General features: G+C 44.1%; 1 long non-coding RNA gene across 1 annotated transcript in view; it reads right to left on the bottom strand.

The window, feature by feature from the left end:
* Positions 1-1135: 1135 nt before the first annotated feature.
* Positions 1136-8977, bottom strand: part of LOC131423912 (uncharacterized) — a 35322-nt gene continuing 27480 nt past the window's right edge. Inside the window, exon 2 of the long non-coding RNA XR_009226064.1 lies at positions 1136-1843. This is a non-coding gene — a long non-coding RNA (uncharacterized LOC131423912). The remainder of the gene's footprint in view (positions 1844-8977) is intronic.

Raw genomic sequence — 8977 nt, 5'->3', positions numbered from 1 at the left:
ATCTGCCCTCCAGCAACTCTTCCCAGAACCAGTAACTGGGAAGAGCTTGGGTTCTGCAGGAGCCACCCCACCCATATTCTCACTACCCCTCCCCTGGTCTGGCTTTGGAAGCATTTTTGTTTGTTTTGCAGTGCTGGGAATCAACTCAAGGCCTGCAGCTAGGGAAGCACCCTACCACTGAGCTACACCCCCCAGCCCTTCAGGGTTTGTATTGAATGACAGTGCAGGGTCCACCTTAACCTTTTCAATGCCTAACACTTTCCCCAGGAGGATGGCCTTGATCACTGGCAGACTCTAATCAAAAATTAAGAGCACCAGGCTGGTGGCACAAAGCTGTAATCTCAGCAATGGCGATGCATTAAGCAACTCAGTGAGACCCTGTCTCTAAATCAAATACCAAATAGGGCTGGGGATGTGGCTCAGTGGTCCAGTGACCCTGAATTCAATCCCCAGTACAAAAAAAAAAAAAGAATTAAGAGGGCCTATATTGGAATTCTGGCTGTCTACAAGCAGCTGTGTGACCCTAGGCAGAACATTTAACTTCTCTGGACCTCAGAAGTCTTTCTAAAGGATGGACTTGAGCAACACATCTCTCCATCCTAGAAATTTTCTCCTGCTCCTGCACACAATTCCTGTTGGGCCTTTTCACCTTTGCTGACACCTCTGGCAAATGCCCTTCTTTTTTTCAAGTAACTCATTCATTCTTATAAAATAAATGGCATAACTATTGAAATTTAACACTCAACTGATGGGTTAAACTACAGCTTAGACCCAGATATGTCTCCCATACATTGGGGAAATATATTAGAAAATAATTTAGAATACAACACTAAAACATACTTATCATATTTACCAACAGAGTGTGAAAGAAGCAGAAAGAGAACATAATAAGAAGATCTAACATCAAATTTGAGCCCCAGAAAGAAGGGATAGAGAGAATGGAGGAAAAGTACTTTTTATTTATACTAGGGATTGAACCCAGGGGCATTCAACCACTGAGCCACATCCTCAACCTGGTTTTTATTTTTTTAACTTTGAGTCAGGGTCTCTCTAAGTTGCTTAGGTCCTTGCTTGCCGCAGTCCGGCTGCAGCAAAATAGCGGGGCGGGGTGTGACGAGCAACTTGTGTACATTGATACAGCAGGAGTGGGAGCCTTTTATTGTAGGACCGGAGGGGTATATATACATTACACACAGCTTATCTTAATTAACATAAACTAGATACAGCAGTCAACCAATAAGGAATCTCCACACTTAATGGCTCGCTGGTGTTACTTCACAAACCACTCCCTCTGGCAAAACCAGGCGCTGTCTTGACTTGTTTACAGACCCTAACATTTCCCCCTTTTATTTAATTTAAATAACGACCATAGTGGTTTTTACACAAACACCATAAATAATCTGCTACAAGCAGAAGGGGAGGATACAAAATGCCACAATATCAAGCCAATTGATGGCTCCATGCAAGAAGCCCTTGGAAAAATTATACCAGCAATGACACCTTTAGCAAAGATACCGAGTTACAATTTGTTGTAGATTACAGTTTGTTGTCTCAGTCCAGGTAAAGAAGTGTCTCAATAGATTAACTCACAGTCCAGGTAAATCACAGTCCAGGTAAGTTCACAGTCCAGGTAAGTTCTGCAAGCAGCTAGCTTAAATCACAGTTCAGGTAAGTTCTGCAGGCAGCTAGCTTGATCTGAAGTCTCGTCCGGTTTTCAGCCGAAGTTTTGTCCGGTTTTCAGCAACACTGGAAATCCTTCCACCCTCGTCCTCACTGGCACTGGGATGAAGGCAGGAACTCCGGCAATGATGCTAAAGAATATCCTGTAGTATTCCAGCAGGCCCTAAGAAAACAACCTTCTGAACAATTTAGTACATTATCTCAAGGTTTTTTACTTTTGAAATAAGCCTTAATAGTGCTCATTACTCATTAGCTTCCAGGTGTGGGAGAACCATGTAGTTACTGGCCTTGGAAATGATCAAACTTCAGGGATGCAGCCGTCTTCCGCCTGCAGCATCCCGGGCATCCCCAGATGGCCCTGGGGAGAGTCCGGGGAGTGTCCCGGACTCAAACTGCCACTGGGCACAGGGAGCAAGAGCCTGTGAGACTGTGCCTCTGGGTCAGGTTTGGATTTGGGCTCTCACAGTGGCGTCCCGCTCCCCGGGCGTGGGGGGGGGGGGTGAGGAAGAGCCGGCTGGCTTGGAAAGTCCTTGCTGCGCCATGACCGGCTCGTGCACGTGGCAGCAGCCACTGCGACGATTCACGCACCCTCCGGTAACGAAAAGTATTTAGTAATAGCCTTTTGCTGCAACTTTTTTCCTGATAATCCTTCCTCCTCTGAACTTTCTTCTTTCTGACTAGAGTTCCTGGGCTTCCATCAACACATGCCATAACTATTCTTGGTTCCACTGGCGTGCCTTCTTCCCTTAGTAATTTACTTCTCACCCCTTCCATATTTTCGTCACAAAGACAATACAACATTTCAAGACAAAACAAGACACAAACATACTGTATCAATCCTCTCCATTTTCTCAAAATGGCCATTTTTCCTCTTGCCCTATCTGCCTAGGGACGAGCAGATTTGCTTCCGTCCTATCTAGGGACGGGCAGCTTTTCCTCGTCAACTTACCCCAGAGTGTCCCTGGGCTCCCCATATGGACCACCATCTGCCGCAGTCCGGCTACAGCAAAATAGCCAGGGGGTGATGAGCAACTTGTGTACATTGATACAACAGGAGTGGGAGCCTTTTATTGTAGGACCGGAGGGGTATATATACATTACACACAGCTTATCTTAATTAACATAAACTAGATACAGCAGTCAACCAATAAGGAATCTCCACACTTAATGGCTCGCTGGTGTTACTTCACAAACCACTCCCTCTGGCAAAACCAGGTGCCGTCTTGACTTGTTTACAGACCCTAACACTTGCTAAGTTGCTGAGGTGATCCTCTGGATCCTGCCTCAGCCTCCTGAGCCACTGGAGAAAAACAATTTTTAAGGAAACAATAGAGGGGCTGGGGATGTGGCTCAAGTGGTAGCGTGCTTGCCTAGCATGCGTGAGGCACTGGGTTCGATTCTCAGCATCACATATAAATAAAGTAAAGATATTGTGTCCACCTAAAACTAAAAAATAAATATTTAAAAAAAAAGAAGAAGAAGAAACAATAGGGGCTGGGGATGTAGCTCAGTAAAGAGCACTTGCCTGGCATGGTGAGGCCCTGGATTCAATCCCTAGTACCACAAAATAAATAAATAATTTATAAAACAAAATTAAAAAATGACTGGGTGGAAAACTTGAATCTACAAAATCAAGAAACCCCTCCAAACTAGAGTGAATAAGAAATCCACATCTGAACATGTAATGAGGACAGGATACCAAAGATGCATGATCTCGATAAACACATACTGAACAGAAGGCCAGAACACCCACACAGAGACACCTAGCTGCTGCTCCACAGCACCAATGGAAGACTGACCCCTCATGGAAACACACAGGTCTCTCTGTCGTCTTATCCTCTGTCATCTCTTCCTGTCGTCCTTTCCTCTTCCTAAACCCAAACCCCTCAGAACAGATAGCTCCTCTTAAGTTTGGCCTGTGGCCTTCTAGACCTTTTCAATGCGTTTATAAAGAAAATATGCCAAGTACAGTGGCATATTCCTGTAATCCCAGTAACTAGGGAAGTTGAAGCAAGAGGATAGCAAGTTTGAGGTCAGCCTGGGCAAATTGCAAGACCCTGTCTCAAACTAAAGAATAAAAGTGGTTAGGGATATAGCTCAATGGTAGCCCCAGTACCACTAAATTAAAAAATAAGTAATTTTTATTTATTTTATTATATATTTATTTATATAATATAAATATATATTTATATATCTATATGGCTTCACATATATTTATATATCTATATGGCTTCAAATCTTTTCTTTTTTCACAGGGTACTAGGGATGGTACACAGGGGCACTTTTACTACTGAACTACATTCCCAGTCCTTTTTATTTTTTTACTTTGAGGCACAGTCTCACTAAGTTGCTTAGGGCCTTGCTAAATTGTGCAGGCTGGCCTCAAATTTGCCTCGGCCTCCCAAGTGAGTGGGATTACAGGCATATGCCACCATGCCCAGCTCAAATGTTTTCTTGATATGGCAATTTCACTTCTAGGAATTTATACTACATAAATACATGGTATATATGTACGAGAATATTGATTGAGGGGCTAGAGTTGTGGCTCAGAGGTAGAGTACTCTCCTAGCATGTGTGGGACAGTGGGTTCCATCCTCAGTACCAAATAAAAATAAAATAAAGATATCGTGGTTCACCTGTAACTAAAAAATAAATATTTTAAAAAATAATGTTGATTGAACCATTGTTCATGAATAAGAAAATATGTATTTTATATATGTAGAGTATATACATTATCATAAAATGATTCAACAAAAGGTTCTAGTTTCACAAATAAGTTTAGGAAACTGCAAGATAAGCAATTTTCACCTGGTTTTTCTTTCTGTGGATTTTGTGGTTGGTAATGATTTTTTTTTTCTTTTTTGGACTCTAGGAATTGAACCCAGGGACACTTTGCTATTGAACTACATCCTCAGTTTATTTAGAGACAGAATCTTGCTAAATTGCTTAGGGCCTCACTAAATTGCTGAGGCTGGCCTTAATCTTGAGTTCCACCTGCCTCAGGCACCCAAGTTGCTGGAATTACAGGTGTGCACTACCACACCTGGCCTGTGCTGAACCTTGTGTGTGGCCATTCTTACTTGATTCTCACAGGATGGAATTTACCCCATCTTATGGGGTAGGACGGGAATACCTACAATAATTGCAATGGATGAGTTGCTTCTGGTAACTCAGCTAACAAACAGCAGAGGTGAGGACCAGGTGCACTGGTGCACACTTGTAATCCCACAGATTTGGGAGGCTGAGGCAGGAGCATTGCAAATTTAGAGCCAGCATCAGCAACTTATCAAGGCATTAAGCAACTAATCGAGACCCTACCTCCAAAAAACTATAAAAAAGAGCTGGGGATGTGGCTCAGTGGTTAAGCGCCCCTGGATTCAATCCCTGGTACAACAAAACAAAACAAAAAAACAGAAGGGGTAGTAAATGTTTGGGTTTCAGGTTCCAAGATCTTTCCTTTCTCCTACTTTCAAGCCACCTTCCTAAAAAGCACACTGCTAAGATTGCTTCTTGGATGACTGATGGAATGTTGGAAAGAGATGTCTTAGGGAGCCACAGGTAGTGGAGTTAGTGTCTGGGACAAAGACTTGTGTGGTATTTTCCAGCCTTGGGCCCAAGAACTACTACTGTAACAGAAACAGGAGAATGAGGACCCAACCTGAGGTCCCTCCCTGCCCTGACCCCACCCAATTACCTCACTGTCAAGCATGGTCTCTGGCTGCAGCCAGATGAGTGGACCTGGGAGAGGTTGGATGGTAGGTGGAGTTTCCAGGAAATCAGGGTGAACAAACCACCAGACCTGAGTGTGTGACAGTACTGGAGGCAGGGAGGGAAGAGGTGTACCGAAGTGGGTCTAGATGAGAGAAAATACCTGGTGCGTTGTCTCCTTTTTGCAAGATTCTGGGTTCACCCCACAGGGGTTATTGAGCGGTAGTAGAGTGTTTTCAGGTTCCCTTATAGCAACCTTTTACCTAATTCTATCTTCTTTTTCTGTTCAAATACTTTAACAGAGGACATTTCCTTCCTCCAACACAAAGCAGTATAGAAAGTGGTCAGACTCAGACTGGCTCCCTGAGGGCTCCCTGAAGGCCATGCTCCCGGAAGGCCATACCCTTTGGTCTTCAATTCTGAATTAAGGCTTCAACTTTTTGATCCCAGAAGTCTTCTCTGGATGACTCCAACTATGAATTTCCAGGAGAGTTAATTTTCTAATTTGTGGCTGGGTTTGTGGTAGGTCTTAAACAGATAATGCAGAGAACAGGAAGAGGTGGGGGCCACTTGATCTAACTTTGATGAGGGAGAGAAACTGTCTTGCATCTGAGCAGAGGCCACATTCTGGTTACTTAGATTCCCTTGGTGTGGTGTCTTTCCTTTGATCCAACTGAGCTTTTTGTTCCAGATGGGTTAATGCCCTGATTCAGCTGCAGTCCAATCTCAGCAATCCTTAGCTTGGGAGACACCTCATCTCTCCCTGGCTACCTGCCCCACACCTACCCTGTACCTGGAGGGCAAGAAGAGCAGGACTGGTAGAAACTGAGGTACCTCACCTGGCATTTGCAGTACCCAAATAGCTGGGTGTGCAGGAGGAAGAATGACAAGCTTGGCAGCTGCAGAACTACCTGGCATGGTAGAAAAAGTGGGAAGGCAGGGCTAATACAGGGTGTGGTAGCTGGTCCAGAAGCTCTAAGGCCAGTCCAGACATCTGGCTGGCTCAGGAGGCCCAGATATGTTGACAAATATGGGATGATCCAAAGCACATTCTACTGAGTGCCTTGTGGTCACTAGATTGAGCAGATGAGAAAATCAGTTGATAGAAAATTCAGATCTGGGGCTGGGGATGTGGCTCAAGCGGTAGCGTGATCGCCTGGCATGCGTGCGGCCCAGGTTCAATCCTCAGCACCACATACAAACAAAGATGTTGTGTCTGCCAAAAACTAAAAAATAAATATTAAAAAAACTCTCTCTCTCTTAAAAAAAAAAAAAAAGAAAGAAAGAAAACTCAGATCTATTTTTAGAGAGAGAGGGAAATTTTAATATTTATTTTTTAGTTTTCGGCAGACACAACATCTTTGTATGTGGTGCTGAGGATCGAATCCGGGCCGCACGCATTCCAGGCAAGCGCGCTACCGCTTGAGCCACATCCCCAGCACAGAAAATTCAGATCTATTACCTCTAAAATGCAGATAAATAGTGGGGTAGTTGGTGAATTCAAGGACTTGATATATATGAGGTACTTAGCACAGTTTAGTCAAAGATCCAATGTATGATTATTAGGATCCCAGCACAAAGGGTAGGGCAAATTCAGTGTTTGATTCATCTGTGATTCTCCATATAACTACAAGAACAATAGACAAGCCAGGTGTGGTGGCACACACCTATAATCCCAGCAGCTGGGGAGGCTGAGGCAGGAGGATGACAAGTTCAAAGCCAGTATCATCAATTTAGCAAGGCCCTAGTGAGACCCTGTCTCAAAATAAAAATAAAAAAGGTTGGGGATGTGGCTCAGTTGTTAAACATCCTGAGTTCAATCCCCAGTAACAACAACAACAAAAAAAAAAAACCCATGGGCTGGGGCTGTAGCTCAATGGTAGAGCACTTGCCTAACACGTATGAGGCACTGGATTTGATCCTCAGTACCACATAAAAATAAATAAAATAAAGGCATCCTGTCCATCTACAAGTACAAAATTATTTTTTTAAACAAACGAATAAACAAACAAAACCCAGACAAAATCAAGATAGCAGGGCTAGGGGTGTAGTTCAGTGGTAAAGAACTTGCTACTATTTGGGAGGCTGAAGCAGGAAGATTGTGAGTTCAAGAGCAGCTTGGGCTACTTAATGAGACCCTCAAAAAATAAAAAGGAGCCAGGGGTAGTAATGCACACCTGTAATCCCAACAGCTCCAGAGCCTGAGTCAGGAGGATAATAAATTCAAAGCCAGACTTAGCAATTTAGCAAGGCCCTAAGCAACGTAGTAAGACCCTGTTTCAAAATAAAAATTACAAAGAACTGGGAATATAGCTCAGTGGTAAAGTGTCCCTAGGTTCAATCCCCAGTACCACCCTCCCCCAAAAAATAAATAAATAAAAAATGAAAAGGAAGCCAGGAATAGTGGTTCATACCTGTAATCCCAGTGACTCCAGAGGCCAAGGCAGGAGATTGCAAATTCAAGGCCAGCCTCAGAAACTAAACAAGACCTGTAGCAATTTAGCAAGATCCTTTCTTTAAAAAAAAGAGGACTGGGGAGGCAGCTAAATGTTAGAGTACCCCTGGATTTAGTCTCCATACCACACAAAAAACTAGTCCTCATGAAATCTTATGAGGTAGATACCTTTTTGCAAACTTGCAATCCTCCTGCCTTAGCCTCTGGAGTCATTGGGATTATAAGCATGTGCCGCCACACCAAAATGGTAGATACCATTATTGAGTCCATTTTGCAGGACAAACATATAACTAGCTACATCTGAGACATGCAATGACCACCCACTAAGGGCCTGGTCATACTTCAGGTCAGGCAAAGCTCATTCCTCTCTGGACTTTGCTCCCTCCACTCTCTCTAACCACCCACCACCTGGTCAGAGAGGCCTGCTTGAGGCAGGTGTGAGCACCGCCTTTTGCAGATGAGGAAATCAGGCACCGGAAGGTGGCAGCAACTGACACTCTTCTCTCTGAGTGGCTTCTGCAAGTGGCCTCCCCACACCCAACCTCATTGTGAGCCCACCTCCCACTCTGCCCCTCCACTTCTCCTCCCTCTCAAGTGCAGTCATGTAGGCCTTACTCCCTCCATGAAGTCTCCCTTAAGTGGCTCTCTGAACTGGGGAACAATCTGAGGAGCATTCACCCTAAGGGTCAATGTGGAAGTAGATGGAGACCCTTTCTTTACCGTAAGACTTTGGTGAACAAGAGAGTCAGGAGACACTTCTTGGCCAAAACCAAAAGGAAATTTCATCCAACAGCTGTTTACTGAGCTTCTACCATGCACTGGGTGTACCAGAATCTGGAGTCACACCAGAATCTGGAGAAGGAAGTGGTTCTGCTGAGGTCTCTGATTTATATGAGATTTTGGTTGGTGCTGTGGTGGCTGGAGAGGGGATCCAGGTGTTAGATATTAAGATCAGAAGAGAGGGGCTGCGGATGTGGCTCAAGAGGTAGCGTGCTCGCCTGCCATGCGTGCGGCCCGGGTTTGATCCTCAGCACCACATACCAACAAAGATGCTGTGTCCACCAAAGATTTAAAATAAATAAATAAATATTAAAAAAAAAAAAAAAGATCAGAAGAGAGTTGGGCACAGTGGTA

The sequence above is a fragment of the Marmota monax genome, unplaced genomic scaffold (genome assembly GCF_021218885.2).
Source record: "Marmota monax isolate L192 unplaced genomic scaffold, Marmota_monax_Labrador192_F-V1.1 WCK01_AAM20220418_F8-fsc00021, whole genome shotgun sequence".
Taxonomy (NCBI): domain Eukaryota; kingdom Metazoa; phylum Chordata; class Mammalia; order Rodentia; family Sciuridae; genus Marmota; species Marmota monax.
The sequence above is the reverse complement of the archived record's forward strand: the minus strand, read 5'-3'. Positions and strand labels throughout refer to the sequence as shown.